Here is a 10,406-nt window from a genome sequence, read left to right on the forward strand (position 1 = left end):
AATGAGATAGGGGGCACCGGCTGTCCATCAATATCTTCCAGTCACGCGGGCCCCGGATTGGTCCAGGCTCTCAAGCAACCTCGTACCCTGCTCCCCAATAGTTACGCGTCTAATTTCATTGTTCAACAGACTTTAGATGATCCAAACGTATTTAGACTCTTTGACTAAATGTCAGAAACAGAAACATTTTTAGTCTGTTAACAGAAGGAGTCTTTAAATCAGACAAATATCAATTAAAATCTCTCCAATTCAAAAACAATAAATATTTTATATAATGTCACCTGTTAGATCAGCTGAAAGCCAGGTGTTTCCAATCATGCCCTGGGTCTTGCAGTCCACAATCTGGCTCTAAAAACTGCGACCGCCTGCTTCTTTTGTGGTTGTTGTTGCCCATGTGTGCATGACATCAGAGCAAGTCGGGATCAAGTCGGACACAATTCTAACCAGCATGCATTGGAGACGATGATCGATTCCGCGCAGGCCTGGCTCACCTAATGTGTTGCGAGAGATAAGGGTCATCACCCATACTCCACCAAGGCCCCCTCAAAAAGTCCACTATCAGCAGAATGACACTTTCCTCTCTTCTTTTTCCTCCTTGCCTTTTGACAGGCTCACACCAGATAAGACCCACCTTGACGTTTGGAAACCAATCAGTGAGACTAATGACAGCCTATGACCAGGTCAACAGTCATATTGGGAGCCAAATATTGGGTGTATTATGTAGAACTTTAATAGCAGACTTCTGATAAATGTTAACAATTATAAAATGTCTTCATAAGCAGTTGTCATATTTATTTATATTTTTTACAAATATATTTTGTTTTTAGCTCTTGAGGGTCTTTGGACTTACTCTATCAAAGTGAGAGTAAAGGGAAGATAACTAAAACATTTATACATTGTCATCATGGATTGTTAAACATCTGCAATAATGATGCAAAATAATGTCTTTTTAATCATAGTCATTAGTGCCGCTTTAGTCACACTTCTTTTTACTAGTGGGTTGCTGAGCAGCTAAACACAAATTGTATTAATATCGAATAAGAGCAAAGCAATGCCTAGCTTGGATAAAACACACCCACACACCCACACACACACCCACACACACACATAACTAACAATGTTTGGCATGTCAGGAGCATGTAACAATTTGTGGCTTGGGTGGTTTCCATTAGAAGTTGATAAGATTGAAAATTAATACAGCTTCATTTTGATTTCACAACCACTGTACTTTGAATTCATCCGTTGTCGGTTCTCGCTGATGCCTAGGTTGAACTGGGGATGTATGCTGGGTTCATGATTTGAAAAAAACATGCATGGAAAAAAACTGCATTACAAACAAACAAACACACACACACACAAACATACACACACCATGCAGAAACATATAGCATGTATGCAATTAGTATCTATTGTGTTGATAGCCAAAGTGATTTTAAAATGAGATTTGTTTTGCAAGTGAAATTGAAAGTCATCAGCAAGAGGCACTAACTTTATGCATGTTTGCGCATGTGTGGGTGTTAGGGACAGATTGTGCCTGTGTACCTTTTTTCTCAGAATAAAATCAATCAAAAGTAAATGTGTCAGATTCAAAATTACTTAAAATAAATGTCTTTCTGTCTCTCACATATGCACACTCCAGTGGAAATGATCTAGGTTTCCAGTGAGTTACCATTTGTTACAGCACAAAAGTCACGTTAAACATTTTAAGATTTGTGATGCAACAGGAAGAAAGCAAATAAACTGTTGAGGGGAGAGCAAGTTTTTACTCTCGGCACAACTCATCTCAAGAACAGCATTGGAAAAAAATGTAATTGTATGAAATATACTGCACATGTTGAAATAGACTGGGGGATACTGTCCACCACTTAATTCTTCATCTACCCTATCCTGTCTTTTTTTTAAAGACAAACTTCAATTACAACTCAAAGTTTTGTTTCAAATTGTGTTGGGTCCTCCAGTTTAAAAGACCATTTCTTCCCAACAGTCTAATGTCCAGGGAGTGTACCTCATCTTCCTGTTCCCATTCCTTTGCGCCTCTGTTTCCAAGCATCAGTCCTCAGTTCACCCGTGAGTCCTAACAGCAATTAAGGCCACCTTGCATTGTGGCACATGTATAGGCAGAGAAATGAAAGAGGAAATGAAATACAATAGGAAAAAGGGCAGCATACACACTAAAGAGGAGGCAAGGACAATGAATAAGACCATAAACAAGTATCCCACCTCTCTCTCTTTTCCTTCAATCTCATATATAAATGTGATGGTTCCTCTCCCCATACAAAACCCCATAGGCAATTTAAAGAAAGTAGGCCAAAATGAAATATGGCTGCAATATAAAAACAACACTTCAGACACACAGCAACCTGATAAGACCCTTTTGTGTGTATGTGAGCACATGATTGAGTATTTGAGTCGTTGTGTGTGTTTGTTTCTAAGAGCATGAGCAAGTGAGAACGATAGAATGAGTTGAGGGGTAGGTATGTGAGCGATGGGACACTAAATGGGTCGCAAGACAGTTGATTGTTTCATTAAGATTGAATCAAAACTAGGACTTCAAATTAAATTGTACACCACTGAAATGTTTCTATAATCTATCATACTGCTTCTTCATCTTTTTCTCATCCTGCCTCTCTGACTCACGCACACACACACACACACACAGAAACTTGTCCACTTGCTATCCTGCAGTCACGCTGCACTAACACTTCTGTAACCTTTTAGCCACCAGAATACTGTAGCATAAACACGCTAAATCCTGAGTAATCTGTCTGTGACATGCATGAGGACCATGTTGACTTACTCTGAAGAGTGAAGCCTGACCCAAATATGGATGTGGGCATTAGCCAGGAATGTGACCTAATATTTAGCTATATGATGTCATGCATGATTGCACGGACACAAAACAGAATTTTGTTTGGAAAATTGACATGGAAGCTTCAAGTGACAGTGGGAGATTGTGTTTCCTATTTTTGGTCTTAAAGACTTAATTACAGAATTATGCTCATCTGACCTAAATATCCCATTTTAAGTGGTTGGAGGTTGTTGTTTTTTAAATACAGCAGGTTCACCCATCGTTGACAAATCCAGCTTAGAGCATACTTAGGTTTAGGTAAGGTACACATGGGGAAGGCTTCTTAGGAACTCTTGCTCACTTTGTACAGCAGCAATATGTAATGCAAATGGTAATTACATTTTAGAAATACAGTAGGCTATGCAATAGTAAATCATAATCAAAAGTCTAAACCTTTTGTAACTTATCCCAAGTTGTTCTATTTACATTCTCTGATGGCTGAAACAATATTGCATTGGTTGCAGGAAAATGCCACAAAAGTAAAGATAAAGATAAAGCCAAAAATAATTATGAAAGTGGCAATTTTGCATTTTTGTTACTGTATTTCCTTTCTTTTTTCTCCTTGCATTTCTTTTTTGTGACTAAAAGACAAATACCCTAATTTTTCTTTTAGAATTCTGAAAATCTTACGCCTGGTTAGCCCACTTGATAGGACCAGGGGGTCCTATCAAGTTTAGTGCCTGAACACCAGCAACGTCACTTGGCCAAGGCCCTATTGAAATTGATAGGATTATACCAGTTGCAGGTGTTTTAACCCAATTGACTTCAAAATTAGTCAGCACAATCTAAGTTCTTGAGTTGTCATCTAACAGCGTGGGCGTTACAAGGCGCTAAATTTCCATGTTATGCCATGAAAAGGGAAGTTGTTTTGTAACTTGAATGTACATTGTCCAATGTGCTCCAAGTTTCCCATGTATGATAACAGTCCAGGCTTGAGGACATCTGGATGCCAACATTGAGGTTTAGTGCCACTTACAAGCAACAGTAAATCGGCCTTATGTGACAAACATCAACTGCCCTGCCCAACACAGAATGGCGTTGAGCTTTGGAGACTGAGTTACCTCCCTGCCGTCTTTCACTCGTCCCTCAATTCCCTCATGTCAAGTCCTCATGTCCGCTCCGACAGCAGTACTGCAGCTAAATAAATCCAGTTTTGACACTGACAGAAGACGGGTGCTGCTGACATGTGGTTTTCTCTGACTGGCCGGTGTAAAAAACAAGGTGTTTGCAAATATCTGCATGCATTTGAATGTTCAGTAACCTGGGCCCAGCAACTGGACTATGATCTAATGTTCCATCCAACACTACTTGTAGGTCACCAAAAGAAAAGGAAAAAACCTATACAATAGATTGTTCACACTGTCCCACTTGACCTTGTCAGTCTCCATTTTGCACGCTATGTACTGAGTTATCTAGTTAGAGTGGTGTGTTCTGAAACATGTTAACCAGCTGCCACACATCCATTACCCCTTTCCCTCTGCTTCTCAGTTCAGCAGCTTCCGCGCCCTCAACCCAACCAACTCTGTCTATGTTCTCTATCTATCTCTGTTCTACCAATTAGCGAAGTGTGTGTCAGTAAAGGACAAGTGCTCCATTACCTCTAGAGGTCAAATGAAGCCAGACCCTTTACTGGTTAAAGGAAAATCCTGGCCATGTTTTACATTAATCTTGATCGTCATAAATATGCATGTACTTTAGAAAAAACCCGATCCAAATCAGTGCAGGCAACACAGAGCTGCAGCAATGTGTACGAGCTTCCACTGAGCATAAACGGAAGTTGCCAGGGCACGATTTAGAGGGCCTTTGTGCCTCTTAACAGATATAAAATGCAATTAAAATGTCCTTGCAACATAAACAGGGCCCTTACGTGACAACAAGAAGCGTTTTGAACTCAGACATTGTTTACATTGACCTATACTGGTCCCGGTCTAGATCCTGCTAGTAGCTTGCAGTTGGTAGCTGCCTTCCAGTAAGTGTGCTAAGCCAGGCTTCTGTGATAATCCTCCCGACAAAAATCCATGGAGTGGTGGTGGTGTGTCCTCCAGAGGACAAGTAATGTCATGTCTTGAAGTTTATTCCCCCCAGAAAAAACGGTAGTGCAGTGCAATCTGCACACTGTTTCCTTTTTCCTGCTACAACAGGACTATAGCTATCTTGTCTAAAGCCATCACTGTGCAAGCCACATACATAATTTGCCCTTTTTCCATATAGGTACATAGCCACTGATAAGGTCAGAACCACTACAGTGCTCAATTACCTATTTTTGAGGGAAGTAAACTTCAAGTTTTCGTTCTGTCCTCTGGAGGACATAGTCCCACCACCGCTGCTCCTTTGCTGAACACACTCACTTGCGGCAACTAGGAGCTCACAGCTAGGAGCTAGCAGCAACCAGCTTCCAGCTATCTCATTCCGCCATTTCAAATAACAACTCAAAACACATCGGTATAAAACTGTCTATTCCACTTGAATGTCCATTGCTCTGCCTTTTTCTGTCCAGCCATAGGCTCTGATTTAGAGCGGCTGCAACCGTGTGTGCTCCACGGTTTGAAGTAAGTGCTACGCTTGTTTCGGACAGTTACCCACTCGCCCGGCTGTTTGGGGTGCGCCAGGGGACTGCTAACGGAAGCTAATGTATATTGGCCAGCACCAGTTACGGGGCGCTGGCTAGCTACGGGAGCATATGATTTTGATTCCATGGTGCGGAGCCGTGCCTCTAACTTACTAAGCCTCGCCTCCAGGGCAGCGAATATACTACATTAATTACATGTACCGTCATCACTAAAGGAGGCAGAGGAATAGCTAAACATCTGACACACAAAGCAAGAAACAGCAGGAGAGGAACAGAAATAAGCCATTGCTAAGCTTGAGTGGCTAACACCATTCTAACAATTGAGAAAAGCGAGGGAGTCACTGTAGGACAATGAAACTATAAGTGCTTCAGTGTAACTAGTGTGACATTTGTCCAGAGTTTTAATTGCTATGAACACAGATGTATATTGTTAAGCATGAGAGGCAAACCTGTAAATGTACCACTGTTTCCACTGGAAACTCTGCTATCGCGGCCGCCACGGCAAAACCAACAGAAGAAGTTATTGAATCCAACTAACTTCAGTCCGTTGAGTAATGTGTGAGACAGAGCCTGCTGGACCTGGGCAAGAGATGTGACCCATGGCCAGAATATCATAGTTCACAAAAATGCAGCGCAGTGACGACATGTGTAACAGTTAAATACAGTCGCACTTCAACGGTCAACGTTACCTAATGTTTAACGTGTTGTTCGTGTTGAACAGCGTGACATGCAGCAGTGTTTCTGTTGCCTCTAACATTTTTTTTGGAGCATCAGAGAGCAGCGCAGACATTTAACAGAAGTGCCCAAATCCCTGTTGATATTTTGTCTGGTAGATAACAGGTATGCATGCACAACATACAACTTCAACATAAGGAGGAATGTAGCACAAAATGGATGTGATAACAGCCTATGTTACAGTAAAGTTTGTTTTGGTTAAAATATAATCTCAATATTGATTAAAATCGTGATTATTACGTTTGGCCATAATTGTGCAGCCCTGGGTTGGAGCACCAGAAATGAGAAAACACGCTTACTGTAAACTTCAGCACGTCAAGCTTGCAGCAGTAGCCACATTGCATTTGCAGTGATGTAGATAGATCTGGCCTACGTAAGTGAGCATCCATTTATACCTGCAAGTGAGTAATGGCTCATATTCACCACATTGTAACTCTAGAATCAGAGGGAGGATGTGGTTGTGATGATTAAGGAAGTCAAGGAATTCCAGTCCCACAATTTAAACAATGATTGCATATTGTCCAGCAACATTTTTGTAATGAATGGTATATATTTTGTGTATGGAAATATCTGTAATTCATTTTTATTTTAAGATTAATTTTTGTTATAATTTATAATAATACATTTAAGTACCTTAAAATGCTTCAGCTTCAAATAGCTGCATACACACACAAACGCACATCCAAATAAAATAGAGACAGACAGAAAGACCATGACATAAACCAATATCCCTCTCTGTGACACCATGATTGGATATTTACTATCTCATTGCTTTAAGCTTAAGAAATGAATTAAATGTTTTTTTTTTCCTTTCTTTCTTTTTTCACTGCTTATCCCTGCCTTCATAACAGCAGATTGACATTAAAAGGGCATGGGTGAAATTAACTTCTCTGAGTTTCTCTCTATGGGTGGGTTTGGGGGGTTGCATTCCAGTCCCAAGCCTATTTTGATGATGTTGGAATGAGAGAGGGAGAAAACAGTCTCTCAAAGGCTCCTATCAAATGCCTGTCATTTCCCCCTTTAACCAACTAATCCCGGATGGTGTGTGGTTATGGTGCCGTCTCGCTTCTCACTCAAACTGTTTGCTGCCTCTCCCTATCTATCTGTCTCTCTCCCTTCCTCTTTCTGTGCATATATCTAAGCCTCCCGCTGAGCTGTATATGTCTCTAAAGAGTCAGACCCCCCATGGATCCTTTTCTCTTGCATTGATGTCCACTGTTGCAGCTTCCTGGTAGGGTGAAAGATAAAGAGACAGTCAGAGAGATAAAGACAGAGAGACAAAAAAATAAAACAAATCATTTCATAGAGCAGAGCGGACATTATGTTTAAATTTAGTACACAACATGTGATTGGATTTGGATTAAAACACTCTTCTAATACGCATTTTCTGGGTGAAAGGCTTGAATAGAAACACTCAAGTAACATACAAGTTAGTTTTCCCTGGGAAGTGAACTCCGCTCTCTGGCTTGATTGTCCTGTATGTTAACGCCCACACATCCACCCCGACCTCCTTCCTACGCGACCAGCCACAAACTTATACAGAAGCCGTCAATGTAGTCATTACAGCAAAACAAAAATGTGGAATGCTTATGAATTGGAGTGCTTCATTTTTTTAGAAGTGGTTCATGACAACAGGCTGCATGGGAAAATGTTGACACTTTATTTTCTAGTTGTTCGAATGATTGGTGGTGACAATAGAGCAATCTTGATCCTTTGGTCCTTTAGCTGTTAAATTCCAGTGCTATAGCTTTTGCATACTGTACTTCATTGACATAAATTCTAACAATATTTTGCAACATAGATGACCTGTAAACTGCCATTGACATTGTTGCATGGAAAGCAATTCAGTCAGTCAGGTTGAATTACTACATTTACCACATTTAAATGTTGCACAGTTATGACAGTTGTGGAACCTTTTAAAAAAAAAATCTTAAAACGTATCTCTTTAACCTTTAACTAGCTTTAACTTCTGAAACAGGCATTAAACTATTTTTTGCATTTTGCTTTGCACTTATGCACTGCTACACTTCTTTAAAATGTATTTTAATTGATTTCATGCATTATACATGCATTTTTACATGTCAATTAATTTTTACTTTAATCTCAATTTTCATTCAGTGGGTTTTATTTTTTTCACCCTATGTTATGCATTCCATGTTATCTATTTTCTATTTATTTATTTTTCATTTCACATTCATTACTATTATAAACTGGGTTTTGGTTTCCATCTTATTTTCTATTATCAAATCATTCTATCCCTGTTGTTTTTCTGTTCATCCTATGTCTAATTTCATGCAAATCACTCAAAGTGCATGTGATGTTACTATTATTGTTAAATGATTTTAGTTTACATTTTACTTTGCAGCAATTATGGCAATCTATTACTGTACAATGTATGTACTTTCAGTGTCTATTTTTATGTTAAGCAATAGACCCATGCACTTGCCTTATTTTAAAGCACTTTAAGTCCCATTGTTTGAATGAAAAGTGCTATAGAAATAAGGTTTGTTCTTATTATTATAAGTTATAGGTGGCTTTACATATGACAGTAATCAGCCTGCGTACACATTTAACAAAGACACAATCACACACACAACATTGCTAAATATCTTGCAATAGGGATGTTATTTTCTTTTGGTAAACAGGTGTTGGATTTAGTGAGAAATACAGATTACTCTGGATATTATTGGAATTGCTGGACTTTATCACATACAGTAGGCAATAATGTATTGTCTATATACAGTCTGCACCATGATAGTAAGGTTGCCCTCAGTCTCTATGTTGTGCCAACACACTGCATCACAGTCCCAGTAAGGCCTTGTGCAAAGTTAATCCAACTGCACATTAACATACTATAAATAACATGAATACATGTTGCACAATACAAGTATGCAAACACACACAGAGACAAACACACACACACACACATAGTATAATGGGCAGTCTTACCTATCTATGCATAAATAAACAAACACACATAGGCTACATGTAAAGTCCCACGCACGCACACACGCACGCACCCACGCACGCACGCATGCATGCAGGCACGCACGCACACACATTATAACAAATCCCGAAGAAACGTTTACTTTGCTCTCTAGCTTTGCCCTCTGGATAAGTGGAAAAGGAAAGCAAAGATGACAGTAAAGCCAGAAACAGGCTAAGCAGACCATAGTGTGACAAAAAAACTAAGGATGGAATGAGGAAGCGGTATAATGACTGGCGGGCTGAGGAGGAACATGCCATGTCATCATGCCAAATGAGCTTCTATTTCCATGGAGGTCGTGAAAGAGAATAAGTGTCTAATATGACAATTACTAAAGCTGGATTTCGCTCACAGTTAGGCTTGTTATCAAGCATATTTCAGGCTAACTATGATTGATATATTTGCAATAGAACTGCAAAAAATAAAACATCATTTTAATTTATTATTAGTAGTTTTTACTAGGTTAAACCAGAATGATCCACAGCAACCTGGACCCCATTTGCAGTAAGTATTGCCAAAAATGAGCCAGAAGTAGTTTTTCATCAAGTGCACAACAAGCATAAGAATAAGAGAAAGAACATGGAGAAATATGTCAAGGAATGCGTTTGCAAGTATGTTCTGTATGAACATTCTGGAACTAAGCTGGTTAAATAAAAATGTTGTTCTCATGTTATTATAACCACAAAATAAGTTGGCGTTATTTTTCTTTTACTATATAAACTGAATTTTTGTCTCTGGTCCTCTGTGTGTTCTGATGAGAGGCAGTGAACCCTCAGTGAATCATGGCTAGCACTGGTGGAAAGTAACTATATATATGTTTTTTTAAGGTATTTGTATGTTACTTGAGTCTTTCTATTCATGCTACTTTATACACGTTCTTAATACATTTTCCGAAAAAGCTGTTTTTCCACTAATCTCACACATATAGCTACTACATTTCAGAGTCAGATTTCACATTAAAAACCTTAAACAATAACAAACAGAAATAGTTTATTCAAAGATTCAACCAAATGTTTGAATTGTGAATCCTGTCAAAAAAGCAGTGTCTAGCTGAGTCCTTTTCTCATATTTCAGAGGCATGGTCACAGTTACATGAGTTACTGTGAGGCCTAAAATTGTAAAAATATCCAATATATCACAACACAACACAAATATTAGAGAAAGGTCCATAACATAATTACATGTGTGTTTTGCAGAACTTTCCTTTCCCATTGTTGTTGGGAACAACTCAAATAAACTATTGATAAGAATACATACATTAATATAGT

This window comes from Etheostoma cragini, chromosome 3 (genome assembly GCF_013103735.1).
Source record: "Etheostoma cragini isolate CJK2018 chromosome 3, CSU_Ecrag_1.0, whole genome shotgun sequence".
Lineage (NCBI taxonomy): Eukaryota > Metazoa > Chordata > Actinopteri > Perciformes > Percidae > Etheostoma > Etheostoma cragini.